Source organism: Mesoplodon bidens (genome assembly GCF_964165515.1).
Source record: "Mesoplodon bidens genome assembly, contig: HAP1_SCAFFOLD_195, whole genome shotgun sequence".
Lineage (NCBI taxonomy): Eukaryota > Metazoa > Chordata > Mammalia > Artiodactyla > Ziphiidae > Mesoplodon > Mesoplodon bidens.
Window position 1 is genome coordinate 541,274 of NW_027671747.1, and position 23,044 is coordinate 564,317.

At 48.9% G+C, this 23,044-nt stretch overlaps 1 long non-coding RNA gene across 1 annotated transcript; it reads right to left on the minus strand.

Moving 5' to 3' along the window:
- Nucleotides 1-684: 684 nt before the first annotated feature.
- LOC308611103 lies at nt 685-3,029 on the minus strand. Its single transcript, XR_014014770.1, has 3 exons — nt 2,677-3,029; nt 1,148-1,329; nt 685-777 (listed from the first exon to the last, which is right to left on the minus strand). It is a non-coding gene; the product is annotated as an uncharacterized lncRNA (long non-coding RNA).
- Nucleotides 3,030-23,044: the final 20,015 nt, after the last annotated feature.

Consider the following 23,044-nt stretch of genomic DNA (forward strand, 5'->3'; position numbering starts at 1 on the left):
CTCTCCCTCCTTTCCAGAGAGCCGAGGAAACAGAGCCGGTGGGTGAAACCCAGGAAAGCCGTGGACTTGCCAAATTCTTCTACTGGAGTCATTTGCCCCATTAATTTCACCAGCCTTTAAGTGACGGACTAACGGTGGACTGCGGTCCTTCCTCCTCCCTTACCCCAGCCTCCCTCCAGTCACCAGCTTTCCTGCTCTGCAATTATTGAGGAGCTGCACTTGGAAGTTCTCCGGTTGAAGGGGTGAGGGTGGGGGGGTTGAGGTGAGGGCTCCTATCAGGCCTCTGCGCAGGAGCTGTGCCCGGGGGATGGTACACCAGCTCCCACCCAGAAACATGTCTTTCCCTCTACCCCTTGCCCTCTCTCACTCCTCCATGTCGAGCTTGTCTTGAGTCACAGTACTAAAAGCGCGCTGAGAGAAAATCGGACAGAAACTTTCACAAGTAAGCCAACTGCGCAGTTAACACCTCTCCTTCCCTTGTGAACAGTTTTATTCATTTTTAAGAATCATGCAGCAGTCCGTAAATATTGCATCCTTGACGCCCCCACTGTACTGTGCCCATGAGAATACTCCAGCGAGTGAGGGATACACAGCTGCCAGAACAGTACACACATACTTACACACACTAGGTGTGCAGATCCTAAAGCAAAGTGAGCAACCAGCATGCCAAGGTCAGGTGAACAGGACACAAACTCTCCACAGGTGAGATGGCTTAACGTGTGTGGATCCGTGCCCAGGAGATGCCCCAGTGTGGGCATGACCTCTGGTGGGATGGGACTGGGGAGGAGAAGGAAAAAGGGCTCTGTGAGAAGGCTGGGATCACCACACCACCCGCAAGTGAGCTCATAGGTGAGCTCCGACCTGAGTGTGGCAGGAAGGAGCCCGAGGCCTCCGGTTAGTCTGTGTCCTTGTGTGAGAAACCAGGCCCCGTCATATTCTCTGTGGGTCAACTGCTAACAACATGACCATCTCCAGGTGATGACTGGGGCGGCTGCCCTGTTCCCCAACAAGGCTCTGTGCCCTGATCACAGCCCTTTTGGATGGGATATTGCTGCTCACCAAAGAGCTAAATGAGGGCAGAGAGGTGAGGGGATGGGGGAGAGAGCAGGAACTGTCTGAGAAACAGGAGTGAAGGGCCACTTCTCACCCGGGTATGTCTTGGTTATGGAACCAAGGCCTTTGAGGAATCTCTCTGAGCCTCTTCCTGGGAGAAGACAGACCCTCCAGAAAGGGTGAAGACAATGGCTTCCTCTTAGGGTTCCTGGCCACTCTGGCGACTGTTTGCCTTCATCTCCCTCAACTCAGGTAACACCACACTCTGAATACTACCTGCCGGGAGAGGAGGTGGATCTGTATGCCACCACCCCAGGCTAAGGGAGCGCCGCCTTCCCTAGTGCTTCTGGGGCTCCGACTTCAACGAAATCAGGAAGTGTGGTTATTGCTCAAATCTTCAATATGAAAGGGGCTGTAAGAATGTTTCGGGAAAAGAAAGGACAGTAAATGGGACATGAAACAGCAGAGCCCACTGCAGGATTTCAGAGCAGGTGGAAACGGGAACTCAAGGCAGAAGCTGAGATTCAGGCTTGGCTTATGTAGTTTCTGTCTGACCAGAGGCATCCCCCAGCCCACCCCCAGGGCAGGATGTGAATCACAACCACCAGGCAGTGAGGGTCACCACGCACCTGGCAGCGCAAAGCAGCCACACAAGAGGTGCAAAAGATCCCATGGCACTGGGCTCTCTTTGAGGCCTTGGGAAGGACCCTGAAAAGCTCTTCTAGGGCAACAATTCCAACTACTAATTCAGGCCATCATGGTGGGCATAGCCTAGGGCTCAGTCACATCTCAGCCTCACAAACTGTTGGATCCCACTTTGCTTCTCAATCTCATGCTCCACTAAACAACCACCTCTTCCAAAAGCCAGCAGACAATGCATCTATCAGAGAGCTATGAGGAATCCATTGATAACACTAGTGTTGAGAGACGAACAGCCAACAGCTTGCGGTCTTGCTCTTTCAGGCTGTTATTTATATGCCCTACACCGGACTGAGGTGGGGTGGACATGTGATTTGAACAATATCTCTAAATCTCTGATGAGCCTATGGAAGGCAGTACCTCCCCCTCCCCCCATCAGGCTCAGCTGATCTGGAGGACAAGGGAGGAAAACCGGTGGGGTGGGGAGCCTCCCAGACCAACACTGACCCCAGCTCAGCCCTTCCCCCAACCTCCTGTGGGGTTCCTGGGCACCAAATGAGAACCACCGGTCCACCCCTCTCTCAGCGTATTTCTTCAACTGTTTCAGAAAAGCAGGGTGGAGACGGAGGCAGCAGGGATAAGAATGCCACCTGACAGGGCGGTAGTGATGAAACGTGATAATATACAACAGTCCCTAACAAGTGCCTGGTACATAGAGGGGGTCAAAAATGCCTTTGCAGTGTCACCTTAGGATGAAGCCCCAGGCCTTCCTGAGTGCACCTGATTATAAAGAACTCCCCGGTAGGTCATCATTTAACTGAGGGGTTCTCAGATTCAAGGCCTCCTTCCTAAGCCGACACACGAGGCATAGCCTCTGCTACCAGAAGCAAGAACTGTTTTCCCAACCAACATTCTGTTGGTTGCCACTGCTTGTTGTCCTTGAGAAAGGAGCTCCTAATGCATTTTGAGGGAAACCCTACTTACAGTGCAATATGGCTTTCCCTTCTCACAGGAGTCATCCATCAACACCACCACAAACTGCAGGTTTCAGTTTGGTTATGATGTCCCAGAGACTAGAAAATGCCAGATGGGTGTTTGTAATGAAGTCACCCAAACTCTTGAGTCTTCTTGTTCTACCTCCTAAGGAGAAAAGAAAAGATGCACAATAAATGACCAGTTTGTAGACCACAGCTCCACCTGAAGATCAAGATAGAGTGGAAACGTTCCAGAGACTCTCTGCAAAGGGTCTCATGAGCTGCAGTTCGAGTGGCTTTAGCCCACAAGGAGAAAAGAGGTTTCCAGTCCCTTCTGAGAGGGGAAGGATCATGGTTGCGGAAGAAGATGAGTCTGGGAGAAGGGTCAGGTGCCCTCAGCATCCAGCTTTCACGTGGGTCTAAAAAGTTTCCGTGTGTCTTGCTGAGGATGCCCAGGAGGTCAGTGGTGCCATGAGGCCAGGATGGGATGTGAGAACGGGAGGAGAGCCCTGGTACAGGGGCTGAGGCTCTCAAATGGCCAAAGGACCCCACATGCAGAGCCTGTTCCCGGGGTCCTCCAGGCTGCCAGAAGATAAGCGTCGGTGCTGCGTGTGCCGATGACTGACCACGTTGTCGTCAGACTGCCAGGCACCTGAGAAGAAGAAAAGAAGGTTACCAGATCTTTGGTTTGGTCCAGATGGTGTCTCTGGCATGACAGTCTGGGAGGCTGGCATGAAAACTGGCAAGATGTGCATTAACTGGAACTCCCGCAGGGTACAAACCACAGCATGTGAAACTTGGTAGCAGTGGCGCCCACTGGGCTAGTCATGGCCACTGTGGCCCACTGATGGAGGGACATGCAGGATGGTCCTTGTTTAGTGAGCTTGCCCTAGGATCCACTTTTGTATCTTTATTTGGTCTTGAAGTTTGCCTAAGTGTTACAGCAGACCAGGAACAGAAACTGAGTAGGGCTGAGACTTTCACAAGAGCAGGAGGAGGTGAAGGGGAGGGAGAAGAGTGTGTTAATTTGGGCTCAGAGTTAGTGTTTGCTGTGGGGGCCAGGGTGGGGCAGGAAGGGACTGGCTGCCCAGCAGGGTGCCAGGGACCAAATGGCATGGCAGAGAACAGAGTGACGGCTGTTCCTCTCTTTCTGCACCCGAACAGCCCACCGAGATTTGCTATCAGCCGGTGCCACCAACCCAAGGAGACATTAGCTCCAGAGCTTTGGGGTCCCCCGGGTACCATCCATGAAACTCATCATCTTCCCCCCTTGTACTGCAGTTCGTGCAGGAGAAGCACCCACTTCCCATGCTGGAAACCCACTCTTGGTGATTCTCTCTCCTTCGTGCTCTGTATCCATTCCATCATGACCTCCTACTTGTTCAAGCTTTAGTAAGGTCTAAATCTGTAGTCAGAAAAACGGGGTACAGCCCCAGCTTGTAACGTACTGTGTGACCTTGGGCAGGTCACTGTACTTGGAGTCCTGGTTTGGAGACGAGGACTTACCTCCCAGGGATGCTCTGAGACTAAACGAGGCGACATGGGTGAGTGGTGAGCAGGGCGCTGACTCACAGAATGTGCGCGACAACCAGCCACCCCACAGGCCTTGTTCAGGCTACACTCATCTCCCCCAAGTCGTCCTCCCAGCCCACAGACTGGCTCCATCTGAATCCTTCCCACCAGTGCCGCGAGATGCTCTTTCTGAAGTGACAGGATGAAGCCCTAACACCCTGAGGTTGGGGAAAGCCTTCCATCCTTTGGTGGAGGACTGATGAGCTGCCTCTTCCATCACCTGCACCCAGAAGGGCCCCCCCGAAGCCAGATGGGGTCAAGCGTGCTCCAAAGTGCTCCCCCACTGGCCCGTACCACCACCCCATTTCTCATGCTGTGTGGAAATTGCTGGATCCTCCAGCACACGGTGATCTCCTCCAGGGCAGAGCCGAGAGCCATGCCCATCAGAGGGCTCAGTTCGTGGACGGAGGTGGCTGACCCTGGAGGGTGGGCGTGAGGCTCACTGCGTCATGTTTGAGGGAGTCCACTCACAAATGTCTGGAGTCCGCTTCAGGTTAGGCCAGCCCAAGACACGAAACCCTTTAATGGCAGAAACACTAGGATTCAGCGGGTATAAACTGTGTATACCCATAAATGTCCTGGTGTGCTAATCCGCCTTAAGGCTCTAATAGTAGTCTTGTGGAGGTGGACCCCACGGGAAGGGGAGTGAGTGGGACAGGAAACGTTTAGGTATCTCTCACAGCCAGACGGAATGGGGGATCTCCACTCCCTGGGGGTACCAGGGTCCGGCATATGGGTCCACAGTGCTTTTCCCCTCTAAAGGGTGACAGGATGAAGAGCAGGCAAGATTGCCCTTTTAAGTTAGGAACCCCCAGATGAAATAAGTTGTTCCTTCATTTTATATAATTTGGTAGATCTCATACTTATTCCTCTGTGTTTATGGGGCAGGAATCCAGAACTGCGGCTGTTCAGTAGGAAAGACCAAAAGCAAATGGTAAACAGGAGAGAAGACACACAAACACACACACACACACACACGCACGCACACACACACACAAAGTGAAATCAAAACACTGCCGCAGCCTCGCCGCCACCACCACTGGCTGCCAGGCTGCCTGGCTCTGAATTCATGAGTCCTTGCTACAAACACCACCGGTCCAGATTCTGAGCCAGGGATGAAAACTGGCTCCTTCTGAAACAGCCTCAAGACTCAGACCTGTACTCTCTGTTCTCCCCATCTTCTTGGTACAATCGGTGGTGCTCTTTCCTCTATAAAGGCTTCTGCCAGACCCTCGGTGAAACCCTGCTGCTCTGCGCATCCTGGATGCAGAAGGTAAGCCTGGAAGGCGCAGGAGGACTTCCTGAGCGAGTGCTACCATTCTGTCCAGCCCTCAGCCAGAAAAGGGAGCCTGGAGATTCAAAATCCTTCACGGGAGGTAGAGAATGGTGGTTCCCACTTAATTCCATCCTCAGGCTCAGAAACGGGGGAGTGAAGAGACCTCTAGAGGCAGATTTGGGGAGCACATCTAGGGGGATTCCACACACCTCTTTCCTGCCTCTACCCAGCCACTAATTAAATTTAAGGTGTGTAACAGTTCCACCATCTTCTAGAGTTTCTCTCCAGGAAAAAGAGAAAGTTAATTCAGATTTTTCCTTAGTATCTGTGAAGCATAACCCTTCCTAGTGGCGTCTTAGTCTTGGGTTATTTCAGGTCTCCATAAGTACTTTTCTTTGTTTTTGGCTGCGCAGTGGCTTTGAGGATCTTAGTTCTCCGACCAGATATTGAACCAGGCCACTGCAGTGAAAGGGCTGAGTCCTAACCACTGGACTGTCAGGGAATTCCCTCCATAAGTACTTTTAAATTTCATCGGTATGCCCACTCCTGTCCAATGTCGTCATTTAAAAACATCTGTCTCGGGCTTCCCTGGTGGTGCAGTGGTTGAGAGACTGCCTGCCAAAGCAGGGGACACGGGTTCATGCCCCGGTCTGGGAAGATCCCACATGCCACGGAGTGGCTGGGCTTGTGAGCCATGGCCGCTGAGCCTGCACGTCCGGAGCCTGTGCTCTGCAATGGGAGAGGCCACAACAGTAAGAGGCCTGCGTACCACAAAACAAAACAAAACAAAAACATTTGTATTTCCACTAATAAACTCAAATTATCTTTGATTTTTCCCATCACACTCCCCAGAGCCTTTTCACAAAATTGTCACTGGTCCCCTGACCACTATCCTGACGCCTCTGTCATACTCCATCAGATTCATTGGAGCCCCATTTACCTAGCATGGCCTCGCGATTCTAATCGGCTCACCACCTACAAAGGTCAACTCAGATTTCCTCCCTTTGAGAACCTTGCAGAACAATCTCAGAACATACCATCGCCCCCCCACCCCCACTTTGGTCTTGGGGCCAAAGAAGACCCAGAGTCTTCTTAGGGGAAGAGGTGCTGGAATGACACATGTGCTTTCTCAAGATCACTCCCACAAGGGTGATGAGAGCAGCGATGATGGGGCCCTAAGCCATCCTTGCCGCCAGGTGGGGCTCCTGGCAGTGCACCTGTGGGCCTGGGGAGGGTGGACCATGGGATGCTCACCGGGCTCCCTCCTTGTGGGTGCTCCGTGAGGGGAGTGGCATCCGTGTGGGGAGGGAAACAGCGTGCAGAGGGAGACCAAGTGCCTAAGAAGCTGTCCTGACGGCCAAGCCAGCCTGAGGCACCTCAGTCATAGGATGGAACTTTGAACTTACAGATGAGCGTGGTGAGGCCTGTTGATTCCATGGGACCTACCACAGTGGATGCTCCTGTCATTAACCTGACATTAACCCAACAGATGCTTCCAGAGAGTTCCCCAGCTCTTTACTACCAGTGTGACACTAAGAGCAGAACCCAATAAACATTTTACCAAGAGAGCACATGCACTTTCATTCTCCCGTAAGAGCCCTTGAGACCTCGGGGTGAGGCTACGATGCAATCCTCAACTCCCTCCTCTGGCACCCGCCACTGTCATTCGGTTTCATGTCTGGCCTGAACGGTGAAGCCAGTTTAATCTGAGAATGGCTGGCTCCCGAGATCACCATAAAGAAGCCGAGGCATTGTTTTCCTTCCAGGTCTCGCTCCCCTGCCGCAATCCCAGAGTGGAATAAACATCCACCAGCAGGTTGGCCGGAAGGAGTTAGGGATAGGAGGAAGCAGAAGGCCTGGGGTCAGTTTCCACCAGCATGGGTGGCTGAAACAATTCTCAGGAGCTCTCTCTGCCAAAAACGGGGGTTGGTGGGGAGCCACTGCGGGGTGGCAGGAGCCTTGATTCCTCTCTTGAAGCCCAGTGAGCAGCTGGCCGGCACAGCTGCCACAGACTCAGGACTGAGTGAGGGCAGAGATGCATCTTCCCCAACTAGTTACCAAAACAGATCCTGCCTGTAACCTTTGCCACAGAAGCATCCCCGCTTTTGTGGAACAGGGATTAATCTAGTCTCACAAATATTTTTTTTCCTGGAAAATTTCAGCATATTAAATACAGGCTCTTGCCAGTTAGGAATGGAAGCCTCAGCAAGGGCCCCTCAGATGTGCACGCGCCCAGCAAGCTTGGGGTTGGGTGTGGGTGAACATGAACTTTCATACGAAGTCTGGGTAACCTAAATGAGTTTCAAAATAAACAAACTGGACAGACAGACGTACATTTGGCAAAAACACATGAGAAACAAATGGACAGACAGAAGCCAGGTAAAGAGTGGGAAGGCAGGAAGTGAAGTATATCCTGGACCTCAGCTGCTCTGGCCCAGGCCTGGCTAGGTCAACGCTAAGTGGGAAGGGACCAGAGAGCCCCTGGGAAGGCCGTGGGAGGTGTCTCTGGGGATTATGGCTTCCTCCACCACAAGCCTGCATGGGGCCAGAGGGGTGAGGACCTGGGTCTTTTGCAAGCTCATGGAGGGTGGCAACCACAGGAGTTTGTGTCCCTCCAGCACCTGTAGCCACGTCGCCAAGTGAGTAAAGCACTGGACCCACAACGGGACTTGGATGTCCTGAAGCTTCAACATGTCCAGGGCATGTTTAAGAGATTACAAACCACGCAACATGAAGGCAGTCTCTGCCGTGAACCCAGGAGGGGCAATTTCGACCTAGTCCACCGGGCAAGACATGGCTTTAGAGCCATGGTTGGTGAAGCCCTTGGTGAGCACGGAGCAGAGGGACATCAGTGCCCAGAGTGTGACTGACATGTGGGATCCTCCTGAGAACTCATCCCGGATTCAGTTTAGTGTCATGAGAAGGAATAAGGGGCACATTGATGGCCCTGATTGAGTTTATAGAGTTAGGGCTCCAGGGAGAAGAGTCACCCTCGACCCCTCATCATTCCTTTGGGATCCAAATCTAGGGAGCACAAGGCAACTGGTGGTAGCCCAGGGCTCACTGGGTCACAGAGCTAGTCTATAAAATGCTGGCTTTGAAATTCCTCTCTGATCCTAACCAACCACTCTCCTCTGAGGGGCTACAGGTTCCCTTTTCAAGGGCTCAGGCTCTCTTTCCAAGACCTTATCACAGAGGCCGTGTCTGCCTTAAACTGCCTGTTGATGGAAACAAGACCAGGCCCCCTGCCATGGGATCTGCAAGATCATGATGGAGGGGGCACGGTCAGGCCAAATCGGAAGGCTTTGGGGGTATTTTTGCGCCTTTCTCCATGCCCAAATAGTTTCGCTTAGAGCAGAGTCGCTCTTTGCCAAAGGACTCTCCCGAGGCCGCCTCACTTCCTTTCAGCAACTGACTCCCAGCACCTTAGCAAAGCCCATGCCTTCTTGCAGGAACTGCAGGGCAGGAGATGGGTGTCCCAGGGTGAGAGCAGGGGTGTGAGCAGGGGAGCGTCTCCCACCAGCAGACTGCCACACACCGGGTAAGCAGACCGCAGAGCACAGCTTATTGTCCAGTGCTTTCACGCTGGCGATGTCAAAGTCATTGTTACTGTCACACTCCATACCTAGAAATGTGAATGTCCTCTGGCCTGTAAGGGAGTTAAGGCAGTTAGAGAGGGCCTGGCTGTGTTTTTCTCTGCTTCACTCTCCTTAAAAAAAAAATCTTAAGGATGGAGACAAAAAACATCAAATCATATGTTAAAAAAAGACAATAATTAAGTGGGTAGAGTGGACAATAAAGGAAACTGTGTGGGTATGTTTGTGTTCTCGCTCTGTTCTGCTCTGTTTCCTTAACTGGCCCCTTTCCAGCCTTCGTTCCTGGGAAATCAGACGCTGGGGAGGTCTGTGGGATTCGGACACACAGACACGGGCCCAGAGCAGAGCTAATCCAGGCTGGAAGAGCTAGGAGAACCACGGGGGAAGTGACCCCGGGCTCCGGCCTGTGTCTGTCGGTGCACGTGGGGTGTGTTTATGACCACAAGGCTCTGCGAAATGACTAATACATAAAATGGCAATTAAGGCTCTTTGGTCCCGTAATTTTGCACCTCAAATCAAAGAATCGCTTCGTTTGCAAAATTATGATTTATTGAGACTTAATTTGCTATTCTGAGTATGTTTTAAGGGGCTGACTAGAAACCAGCCGTGTAAAATGGGAAGGGGACAATTTAGATGCTATTTTTTCAAGCCCCCCACCCGGTTTCTTTTCCTTGGTGAAAGGGAGAGGAAGAAACATGCATCTACTGCGTACGACATGTCAGGTGGAAACCACGTACCACCCTGGGCCTTTTATAAGCAAATATTGTACTGGGGACGACAATCACAATGGAGATATCGGAGCCTTGTGCCCTGAAGACATCAACCAAGGGGAGGTAGCGCCCAACCCCGGCTTGGTTGGCGTGCGCATGCGGCAGAGGCACAGCCTGGGCGACCACCCCTCCTCCGGCACTACTTTGCCAGGAGAGAGTGGTCATGTGCACATGCGCACCCCCTGCACACCACACCGCCCACCAAGCAACTGCCATGGCCAAAGCAGAAGTGACTAGCGTGACATCTACATCCAGGCTGGGATCCAGGTTTGCTCTGAAGGTTGCCCTTCTGTGGAGGCACCTCAGAGGAGCAGAGGGAAGAGACACCGGTTCCTGGGACGCCTGGTCCTACAATCCCAGGTGGGATTCCCAGGTCACCTCCCCCCCGCACTTCCTTGCTCTATATATAGGTCGTTCCTTCGCTTCTCGGCTTACTAGAAACAAAATTTTTCCGACTGAAGATATAATTGACCTTATTTACAAAACAGAAATAGAGTCACAGGTGTAGAAAACAAACTTATGTTTATGGCGGGGGGCAAGGGAGGGGAGGGATAAATTGGGAGATTGGGATTGACATATACACACTACTATATATAAAATAGATAACTAATAAGGACCTGCTGTAGAGCACAGGGGACTCTACTCAGTACCCTGTAATGGCCTATATGGGAAAAGAATCTAAAAAAAAAGTGGATATATGTATATGTATAATTGATTCACGTTGCTGTACAGCAGAAACTAACACAACATTGTAAACCAACTCTTGGAATTAAAAAAAAATATCTACTTGAGGCCTGAACGATGGTAAAGAGACTCGTTCCAATAGCCTACAAACACTAGTGCACGCTGAGCTGCTAACGTCTCTTCACCTCACCTTTGCTGTGCCGCCAGGGCTGTGATCCTTCTGCTACTGTAATATCAGCCGTTTTCTTCACTAAAGCAGGAAAACCTACTGCCTAACAGTCCGTTCCGTCAAGGGGAGGAAGCTGTTCTCCTGCTGCAGATGAACTTTGGGGCTGCTAGAGCAGTTCTGTGAGACTCAGCTGAGAAGCTGAAGCAGGAAGGAAGGTGATGGCAGTTGCCCAAGAAGCTTCAGGATCTACTCAACGTAGATGGAGAACTCCATGTATCTTCTGCAGCCTTGGCTCAGAGGCCCAGAAAGAGCCAGGAAGGCTGCTGAGGTCCTCAGATACCCTGCTTGCTTTGATATTCCATCAAGGAGACAACCTTTCCCCAAAGCCACACCCTTGAGAAGTGCCACCAAGTCACACCAGTGCCCCTTTCTCTACCCTTTAGAGAATACCCGGGAAAGAAATATAATAAAAGGGAGCAAAAGACCAGGTCTTTTACCATCTTCTTGTGTGGGTGGTCCGTCCTCTTCTTCTAGAACATCATTTCCCTAGGACAGAAGGAAGACACTGTGAGTCCATAAAGCAGTGAAATGAGTCTACTGATTGTCAGAAGACAGAACTAATCACCCTCATGGCAGCCATACATTTCCTGTCCGTGTGAGACGGCTGGGAGGCCAAGCAGAGGCAGATTTTGCTTGGCGAGGCAGGATCAGCCCATAGGGACCAGGTCTGAGGCACGTTACAGAGGGACCAGGTCTGAGGCACCTTACAGAGGGACCCTGGGACTGTGAGGAATAGCCTTGGTAATAGTTTAGCTCACAACTGTTTCTCTCAGGTGGAAATAAAAGTTGTCAAATGAAAAAGCAAACCGTGAGATCATAAAACTTTCAGAAACCCTTCAGGATCCCCAACCCCATCCAGATACTCCTTTGAGAATATCTGGCTCAAGAGAAAGTTGTAGAGTCCACACTGGGAGCTGGGCATTCCATATACTTCGGCCACACCTCCGTCAGAGCACTTCTCACGCTGAGTTATAACTCTGATTCCTCCGTCAGACAGAGTTCCGGGATGGGTGGGATGGGTGGATTGGGGGCGTGGGCAGGCAAAAGCCAAGTCACTCGGTCTTTGTGTCCCCCAGTGCCAGGAAGCTGTGAGATGCCTGTGCCAGGTAAATACTAAGTGAATTGGAGGACAAACACCCTCTCAAGGGTCTGGCCTGGAAGACTTCCCTCTGGAACTCACCCCACGCCTATTACGCTGAGACCAGCGCCCTCTGCTAATCGGACAGTCCCTCTGCCTGCACCCTGCCTCTAACAGATCCAAGTGAACCACCTTGGAAGGCTTCTTCCAGAACAGCCCCCATTCTATTTGCATCCTCTGCCAGCGCCAGCAGTCCCTCTGACCGGGGAGGGGCACCAGCGTCCACCTTGCTCTTACCTCTGCATCCTGCTCTTCAGCAGCGGCGGTGATACCCGCAAAGTTGCAGTCTGGAGACGCCGCTGGCGTCACCTGCAAAGGAGCAACAAAAGTCAAGGTGCAGATGCCACGGGCTCTCCTACCCAGCTCGCCTGGCAGCAAACCCAAACCAAGTCCTCGGGACAGAAGTGGGGCCACACGGAAGATCACATCTGAGGGAATATTTGATTCAGCGACACGGTACCTTGTTTTCCAGGGCTCCCCTCCCGAGCACTGGGGGACTTTGTCGATCTCCCTAGCAGGCCCTGGACTGAGCTCCTTGGGACTCGAGTACAGAGCAGAGCAGAGCGGCGAGGGCGATCCCATGCTCCTCTCTTACCTCTGCTTCTTTTGAGGGGGTCCTGCTGGCGGCCCGGGTAAAGGGGAGAGCCTCCCCGTCCCCTTCCATTCCAGGGGCGAAGTAGGAGCCGGACATGGAGTAGGCGGTGTCGGTGCTGATCTGGGAGGACACCATGGACATGACCGACTGGGCCAGACTGCTGCTGGCAGGGTCTTTGGAGACAGGAGTTGGAGGAAGGCCACGGAGGTCAGGCCCGGCTGCTGTGAGTGCACTGGGAGCAGAGCTCTCTCGCTGCGCCCGGGCAGTGAGGACACCAGCGGCCTAGCCTTGCCCTCACCAAATAGGGTTTAGATGGAAGGTTTTCCAAGGTTTGGCTCCTTTATGTTTTAGAGCTCCAAACTCAACCTCAAGGATGATGGATTTGCTTTTCCCTGTCATAATGTTAAAGAAAACCTTACGACAGCAGGACTGCGAGTGAGATACCTGCTTCTCCCACAGCTCAGCTGCTAGACCGCCCCCTCAGTGCAAGGGAGCGAGTCTCACTTCCTATGAAGCCGGGGCCTATTTTGTCTGCTGCTTAGGTATTAATTTGCTGCTCCCCAGTCCATTCGGGAGGAAATATTAGAAGCACTACGGACTCGGCTGATGGGGAAGGACCTGCAGTTGTTCCCATCCAACATCATGTACCTTCTGGGGAGGAAACTGTGGAGCAGAGAGGCGTCCCTGTGCAGGACGACTGGTAAACAGCTCCTGATGAAGACAAGGTCAGGTTCTCACTTTCTGGGGTGATGCCACATTCTTGGGCGGGAAAAAAGTAAGCACCAGTCAAACATGTTAGAGGGGAGGGGTTAGGGCAGGGGCCCGGGGCGAGGAGGAGGAAAGGGGATCTGGGAAGGGCGGCAGGAGGCGACATGCAGAGGGAGGGCTGGTCTCTCCTCTCATCACTCCTGTGCACCCCGGACCCGGACTGGCTGTCTCCCGGGGGGAGGTGCCAGCACATCCTGCCCGAGGCCCAGCAGCTGCTGGAGCCACACAAAGACCGCAGCTCAGGTGACACAGGTCACCCAGCAGCTGTGACACGGGAACACCCCAGGTTTCCCCAGGATTACTAACAGCTCTCCTTTTTTTTGTTTTGTTTTGTTTTTTTGTTTTTTTGTGGTACGTGGACAAACAGCTCTTCTTCTGAAGGGAGAGAACACAGAACCAGCGGAGGCCCCGGTACCTGCTGGGCTTCTCCTCTGGGATGGAGGGTTAGTTCCAGCTTGATGGATCTAATACAAACACCGCCTGTCCCTCAGCCCACGCCCGGCACCCCCATCAGTCACCTGGGCTCGCAACCTCGGTGCACCCCAGGGCAGATGCAAAGGCCTACTGATTCTCTTTCTACAGCCTGTGTTCTCTCTTCCAGGTCTTCTTTTCTTAAAACCTTGGTTCATGGGCTTCCCTGGTGGCGCAGTGTTTAAGAATCCGCCTACCAATGCAGGGGATACGGGTTCAAGCCCTGGTCTGGGAAGATCCCACATGCCACGGAGCAACTATGCCCATGAGCCACAACTACTGAGCCCGTGTGCCACAAATACTGAGCCCGCATGCCACAACTACTGAACCCGCGTGCCATAACTACTGAAGCCCGCGTGCCCAGAGCCCGTGCTCTGCAACAAAAGAAGCCGCCGCAATGAGAAGCCCACACGCCACGATCAAGAGTAGCCCCCGCTCGCCACAACTAGAGAAAGCCCGCGTGCAGCAACAGAGACCCAGCGCAGTGAATAAATAAAAAAATAAAAATAAAAATAAAAATAAAGGTTGTATTAGTCCAGTCAGGAAAACAAACCACACCAGGTATTTTAACAGAGAATTTAATCGAACTGGTTAAACAGACACCGGAGAACAAAAACACAAAAAGGAGACACTGAGCTGACACAGAGTCACCTCAGGAAGCGGCTACAACCCCTGGGGCTGAGGGAATCAAGGGGAGAGGTGGGGGCTATTAGCCTAGAGGCCCCCTGGGGGTGGGACTCTGGTCTCTGGGTACCACCCTTTCTCTTCCTTCAGCCCTGCAGACCCTCTGGCGCCCTCCATTGGCAGAGCCTGGAAGTGGAGAAACCTGGCCGAAGTGTCCCTGCCCCAGAATTACCCAGCCCAGGTTAGAGGGTGGTTTGGGGCTGGGAGACAACAGCTGAACTGTTAACTGTGAAACAACTTTGTAGACTGTAAATGTTACCCACTAGTACTTATTATTTTCATTACTTCTATTAAGTGCCTGAGATAACTCTCCCTCTTTTTTTTTTGCCACGCCACGCATCTTGCAGGGATCTTAGTTCCCCGACCAGGGGGTCGAACCCCTGCCCCCTGCATTGGAAGCACGGAGTCTTACCCACTGGACCCCCAGGGAAGCCTCTCCCCTTCTTTCTTTTAAAAATATTTAACAGTATGGATTAATAGAGGATATGCACCTTTGGTGTTAAAAGCATTTAAATTTTTAAGAAATGGAAAACATGGGACTATGTTCTATTCTATAATTATAGCAACCTTTACAGCAAAGGTCACTTTGTCAGAGCTGTCTTCTAAAGATAAAGCATATGTCTGATTCATTTCTGTAATAGTCAGGGCTACTATTTTAGTTGAGTGAAATAAGTGTGTTGCTCAGGGATGCTATTTACATGTAACCAGGCTATTTGACCCAGAAGTCTTTGACTTTTATAGACTTTTGTAAAAACACTTTCATTACAATTTAAGGCCATTATGCATCTCTTTAAAAGCTGAAAATAGTTAACCAAATTTTTCTTTGAAATGCAACACCAATACATATAGTTTCCCGTAAGCTGGGGCGGACCCTGACAACAGGAAACAGAGGTGAGAGTGTGCACACTTAGTTTCAGTAGGTTTCAAAGAAATGTCGAGCAACTTCCTACAACACAGATGCTTTAGTTTCACTGTTGAAAACCGCAGCAGTTCTTTGTGCCCTGGTTTGTAAAGAAACACAGCCTTAAACAACAAACCAAAAGTTCAAGCATTTAGTGGCACTTTCCAAGTCAGCAAAACTTATGACACAAAGCAAAGTTCCTTTCTAAGAGCTTCTGGAAGCTCTGTCTACACTTCATCACTTCCCTCCTTGTGTGTATATAGTGTCTGAGCTTCCTGCGAGATTATAAACTTGAGGGCAAAGTCTAGGTTAGAGATATATTTGTATCACCCAGAGTGATTAGACCAGCACACATAAAAGATAAAAATAGGTATGTGTAGAATGAATATATGAATAAGGTCTTCAGAAGAGCACAGCATGTGCCCATGGTGACCATCTGGATTGTGGATATTTGCCCTAAATGGCAGGTTGGCACAATTAATACTCACAAAATAACTAAAAAACAGATCGCCATGTGTTTTTTGGGTTTTATCTTATTACCTTTTTATTGAAGTGTAGTTGATTTACAATGCTGTGCCAATCTCTGTACAGCAAAGTGACTCCGATTTATGCAAATAGACAACCGTTTTTTAATATTCTTTTCCATTATAGTTTTTCCCTGCTGCTGGGGTACTAGGATTAACCCCTCTGGATGAGGGCTGCTGATGCAGAAGCAATGCTGACCCGCCCCCTGCCCCTCCCCACTGCCACATGCACACACGGCATCTGGGCCACACGTCCACTGCCTCTTGTTGTTACATGGCCATAAGCAGGGGCTCCCTGGGCCACATGGACACCAGGCCACAGAGAGCACTGGCATGTCTGTGAACCACTCCTTCTTTCCAAGACATTCCTTTTTTTAAAAAAGTCACATTTATCGAGGTGTATTTTACATCCAGTAAAATTCACCCATTTTAGTGTACAGTTCTATGAATTTTGACAAATGCATACAGGTCTGTAACCACCATTGTAATCAACGTACAGCACCCTCCCATGCCCCCACAATGTTCCTTCATTCCCTTCTGCAGCCAACCCCTCCCTGCACCCCCAGTGTCTAGCAACCATTCGTCTGTTTCCCATTCCCACAGTTTTGTCCTTTCCAGAATGACAAGACACATTCTTTCCATGCTTAAATAAAACAGCCAAAGGCCTCACTGAACTCTGCACAGATCACCATATGTTCAGCTGCCCTAGGAGCCTCTCGTGTATGTCTGGAATGGAGAACAAAGGGGCTGGTGGGTGTGAAGGGCAGCACCATTCACTGTGGTGTGGATGATGTCACAAGCTCTACAGGGAGCAGGACGTGTCCTCGTGAGCTGGGAAGCAGCTCTTCTCCATCCAAAGACAAAGACCTCTTATTTTAAACTGCCTCTCTATGAAATATCCGGGTTCCTTCTTCCATGGTCATATGGTACAAGACACACCCAGATTTCCTTCTGGTTTGGTTGAGCTTTTGGTATTAAAAGAAAACATAAATTACTGTAGTTGAAATAGAATATACATTAATAAGAAAATTCTGTTAAGTTAAAAAGCTTGAGTTCCAGTAGAATGTTCTTGCAGCCTATCAGATTTGGCTTGACCGCACAGTGGGTTATTTTGTGCCTAGCAAAATACTGAACTTTTACTGAATTCTTTAAGAATCACTCTAGAGCTTCCTACACAACTTCAGGCTAACATGAAGCAGAGTACAAAGAACGTATAAATGCAAAAAAAGGGACAATGACGAGCTCCCTGGCAAATCGAGACTGAGGGAAATTGCAAATTACCTTCTAGCACAATACAAGGTCACATTACAGCTTTTTTTTTAATTTAAAATTTTTACATAGAAAACCCTTACCCTGTAATTTCAAAGCCCCAATTATATTGCTTACTCATTCGCTTTCTACTCTATGTAATAAATTATTTTATATTATATCTTATATCTCATATTAGATATATAAGGGGTTAGCTATAACATTGTGAGATGTATGGGGCTTCCCTCGTGGCACAGTGGTTAAGAATCGCCTGCCAATGCAGGGGACGCAGGTTCGAGCCGGGGCCCCGGAAGATCCCACGTGCTGTGGAGCAACTAAGCCCGTGTGCCACAACTACTGAGCCTGTGCTCTAGAGCTCGAGCGCCACAACTACTGAGCCTGCATTCCACAAATACTGAAGCCCATGTGCCTAGAGCCCTTGCTCTGCAACAAGAGAAGCCACCACAATGAGAAGCCCATGCACTGCAACGAAGAGTAGCTCCCACTCGCTGCAACTAGAGAAAGCCCACATGCAGCAATAAAGACCAAATGCAGCCAAAAACAAAAATAAAAAATAAATAAATTTATAAAAAATTTTGAGATGTAGTTTGAAGAAATGATAGGGAATTTAAAGTCAAACAGTGCTTCCCAGCTCCCATCAGCACAGATTAGGAAATTTGAAGAAATGAAGGCAAAAGTTTAGGATAGGCCTCCCAGTGCCCACAACAGATTCAATACTTGTACTGACTTCTGTTCCCTTCTGAATTCCCACTGAAATGACAGCAAAGCGCTTGAAAAAGAAGAAAAAAAGTGTAAAACCACAAGAACAGAGAGAATGGGAGAGGAAATAAACAATTGGAAGCTGTATCACACACAGACAAGTGGAAACTGATTTAGGACAACAGAAAAAGGCTGAAATTCGAAATGGCAGAAACATATTTATGCCCAGAGTCCCAAAAAGGCTTAGAGATTGGAGGCAACAGGTCGTCCTAAAAGCGGGGTACACAGAGGTTTGAAAGAGGAGACTGGGAAGGTCTGAATGAAGAGCATTTCGACTCTGAGATCTTTTCCCAGATGCCACGTGGCCAGGAGGCCACCTGTCCCCTCTCTAAGAGAAGACGTTTACCAATCAGAGGATTTGACAATCCCAGGGACACAGGGCACAGCCAAGGGCAAGGGAGCTCTTTGAAAACACAGGGCTAACTCAAGGTCTCCACACGGAGGCTTGCTGAGACCACACAGCCCCTTCCCCGCTCATCTCCTGGAACCTGGCCGTCAGACTTTCAACCCCTTCCCCTCTGTCCCCCAGCCCCAGGCTGGACATGAGTGGATTCTTCACTGGAGAAACTAGTTACCATCACTTGATTTATGACAAAGGCGATCCTGCAGTGCCATGAGAAAGGATGGATGGTCTTTTCCACGGTCGGTGCTGGGTCAATTTAAACAAAAGGAAAAGGAGGAAAAGAACCTTGGCCCCTACTTCACAGCACACCCCAAAATCAATTCCAGATGGAGGACAAGCCTAAGTGTGAAAGGTTAAACAAAGCTATTAGAGGAAAACCAGAGCATCTTCATGATTTGGGTATTTGAAAGATTTCTTAAATAGGATACAAAAAGTGCTACCATATAAGCAAGAAACAGATAAATTGGACTATATTAACATTTAGAACTTCTGTTCAACTAAAGATACTGGGAAGAGAGTGAAAAGGCATAAGCTTCAAAGTTGCTAAGAGACTAGATCTTAAATGTTCTCACCACAAAAAAGAAATAATAATTACGGGCCCTGATGCTGGTGTTAGCTAACACATTGGTGGTAATCATATTGCAATATATAAATCTATCAAATCAACACATTGTACACCTCACACTAACACAATGTTCTATGTCAATTATATCTCAATAAAAATAAATTAATTCTTATTTATTTTTTATTTTTGGCTACACTGTGTGGCTTGTGGGATCTCAGCTCCCCAACCAGGGATTGAACCTGGGCCACGGCAGTGAAAGCACTGAGTCCTAACCACTGGTCCGCCAGGGAACTCCATAAATAAATTATTTTTAAAAAGAGAGCATTAAGAGGAGTTGTGAAGATGGTAACTGAGGCTAGAGTGATGTAGTTTGAAGACAGAGGAAGGGACCATGAGTCAAGGAATGCAGGGAACCTCTAGGAAAGGAAAATTAAAGGAAATGGATTCTCTTCTAAAGCCTCCAGAAGGTCCTGCCAACACCTTAATTTTAGACCTCTAGAACTATAAGAAAATAAATTCATGTTCTTTTAAGCTACTAAGTTTATAACAATTTGTTAGAGCAGCATTTGAAAACTAATAAATTACGGTTGTTAAATAGAACTTCTCACACTTTTACCTCTGGCTAAGATTTACCAAAAGTTTGTTTTAAGCAAAAACAAGCAAACCGACATACTGAATACAAAAATAAAAACAAAATAAAAAGAGAGAGTGAAAAGCAAGCAGAGACTAGGAGAAGATATTTGCAATATATTTATCTGAGAAAGGGCTCATGTTCTTCTTATTATTTCCTTATAAGAAAGAAAAAGCAGCTCAGCTAAGAGAAGAGATTTGAAGTGACCCTTCGCAAAGGAGGGATCCAAACGGCCAGTAAATATATGTCAAGGTGATCAACCTCATGGGTCATCAGGAAAATGGAAGTTAATTCTGCACTCCCACCAGAATGGCTATGATGAAAAAGATGGAAAATACTAGGTGCTGGGGACTCCAAACACTCCTGATAGGAGTAAAATTGGTATAGTTGCTTTGGAAAACCATTTGGCAGTATCTTCTCCAGTATACTGTGTGGCCAGCAATGCCAGCTGCGGGCGCACTCCTACGAATATGCGTACACATGCTGAACAAAATACACAGAATACTGCGTTCGCTCAGGTAGTGAGTACGTTCGTTGTTCAATAAAGTCCTTTGTGAAATGAAAACTGTCTCAGTTTCACTTAAAACCGAACGAGCTTTTTGGCCAACCCAATGGAATATTCATGACAGCACAGTGAGGGGTAAAAAGGCCAGCCCCCTGTCCTCGAGATGGGGGGATTCTGTGGTGCAAGCTGTACTCCAGAGCATTTCCAAAGGGCCAGGCTGGAGCAAGTCTGTGCCAAGACCACACTGCTGCTTAGTTTTGCTCCCCTGCCACATCTGGCTTCCCTTATGCCCCTTCTCCAAAGAGCATTTCTTTAATAAAGAGTTTTCACAAAAGTCTCTAGCACAGGTTTGCTTCCAGAGTCTGCCTTAGAACAGGTGGCATCAGAAGTTGCCTATGGAAGTGGACACATCAGGTGGAATTCTGAGGGTGGGTCACTTACCAGCCAGATGGCAACATGGACCTATAAGAGGGGTGACGGCCCCTGGGGTGCTGTAGTAGTGCGACTTGTGGCTGGGGATGCGCTGACTGGTTTAACTTCTCTGGTACAGGAGGTGCAGAAGAAATGGTCACGAGAAGGACTGTGGAACTGGGTGGCTGTTGTTAAGAGCCGTCTGCCCAGTGAAAACAGAAAAAGACAGTCTCGGATACAACAACCAGTAAATTGAAGAGGAGTATGAGGCAACGGGAGAGGCCACACTGACAGGCCCGCGTACTGAAAAAAAAAACATACCACCATCTTCCCAAGCAGATTACAAAACAGCAAGCAGATTATAAACTAATAGTCTACAAGCCTGCTTTTAAAATATATATCTAAATGCATTCAATATCTTATACAAAAAGCCAAGAGACAGAGATGAAACAAAATATTAAAAGAAAATATCTCCTTCCCCAAAACCATAACTCCATTCCAGTTATGAGGAGAACATCACACAAACCCAAGCTGAGGGACAGTCTATGAAATATGTGAACCAGGACTCTTCAAAATTGTCATTAAGAAAAGGAAAGTCTGGGACTTTCCGGGTGGTGCAGTGGTTAAGAATCCATCTGCCAATGCGGGGACACGAGTTCAAGCCTGGTCTGGGAAGATCTCTCGTGTCGCAGAGCAACTAAGCCCGTACGGCACAACTACTGAGCCTGCGCTCTAGAGCACACAAGCCACAAATACTGAGGCCACAGGCCGCAACTACTGAAGCCCGCGCACACTAGGCCCTGCGTGCCACAACTACTGAGCACAGGTGCTGCAATTCCTGAAGCCCGCACTCTTAGAGCCCATGCTCCGCAACAAGAGAAGCCACCAAAATGAGAAGTCCGCGCACCCCAAAAAAGAGCAGCCCCCACTTGCCACAACAAGAGAAAGCCTGGGCACAGCAACAGACTCAACCCACCCAAATGTAAACAATAATAAAAATAAATAAATAAAGGCATCATCACATAAACACGAATGAGGAAATAATTTTTTAGAAAAAAGAATAACGGACGGGGCAGTGGTTAAGAATCCGCCTGCCAGTGCAGGGGACACGGGTTTGAGCCCTGGTCCGGGAAGATCCCACATGCTGCAGTGCAACTAAGCCCGTGAGCCACAACTACTGAGCCTGAGCTTCTGGAGCCTGTGCTCCACAACAAGAGGGGCCACGGCAGTGAGAGGCCCACGCACCACGATGAGGAGTGGCCCCTGCTCGACGTAACTAGAGAAGGCCCTCGCACAGAAACGAAGACCAAACACAGCCAAAAATAAATGAAAAAATAAATAAAAAGAAATACATTTAAAAGGAAAACCTATACATTTCCCTTTCTGCAAATGTAGGTTTTCGAGACAAAAGTAGACCCTCAGAAAGAATGTCTGCAAAGAGAACAATCACTAGTTCACTAAGCACAAAATGTAGGATACTTTTGAAGAATCCCATCACAGCTAGATAACTGGTCCAGGACCAAAAGTAAATACTGGAGGAAAAATGAAATCAATAGTGTACCATAGTGGTGGTAGGCACACTGGCCTGAACTAAGACATGTTCAGTCATAGATAATAAGGGTGCTGATTTTAAAGCATCATTCTCGTCCCACTGTGGACTTCCTTCTGCGACAGTATAAGGACACCACTAGATCATTTGAAATAAAGACATGAAATGAAATTTTATATTTTTAAAAATCAATGATTGTCCTTAAATTAACTTTTCTTATTAATTTAGTCATGGTGCTCTTTTACTTCTAAAACATTAAATCTTATTTGATTAGAGACAGGCTTCAAAAAATAAAAATAAACTGTGATCAAATAGCAGGAACAAACAGTAGTAAGTGAAATTTCTTCAATCTAAACTGGAGATGATTTCTGTATCTCTGTCTTTTACATTTGTCTCCATTAGGGGAAAAAATATGTACCTCATAATTAACTTGGCTGGAATGAATCAGACTGCATTTGTAAAAGTTTCAGAAGACCAATGAGCTGTGCTAAACAGTACCACTATCCACCTGAGCAGAAATTACTATCCTTAAGTTTCTATACATAACTAACACAACAAAAATTTAAACAAAAGAAGAACTACTAGAAACAAATTAGAGATTCATGTTTTTAAGTCAGTAATTTGCCTTTAGTCAGTAATTTGCCTCATACAATATGATTTTCCCCGTGGAAACCCAATTATTATCCTGAAAACAAGACCACTTTAGAAAGCAAATGCATTGTGACAAAAGAAAGAAAAGGCAGATTGATACATTATTAAAATAACTCACACGCCATACCCTGAGGAGTAAGGAAGCCATGGCAGAGCAGGCCCCCTTCTCCTCAATGGACAGCACAGCTGTGGGGAAGACACTGCAGCTAGCAGAAGCGTGCCACACTTCCTCAGGGAGGAAGCAAGTTACAGACAACTCTACAGAGGGCACCCATAAACTGACGGCCACGCTCATTACCCAACGTCCAGGCCACCCACAGGCTGACTGCAGCCCAACTTTCCCACCATTCCCACACAGGCCGCAGGAACCGTCAGGCCTCTGAGGCTCTGCCAATGCCCTTCCCTCTACCCAAATATCCTTTCCCTC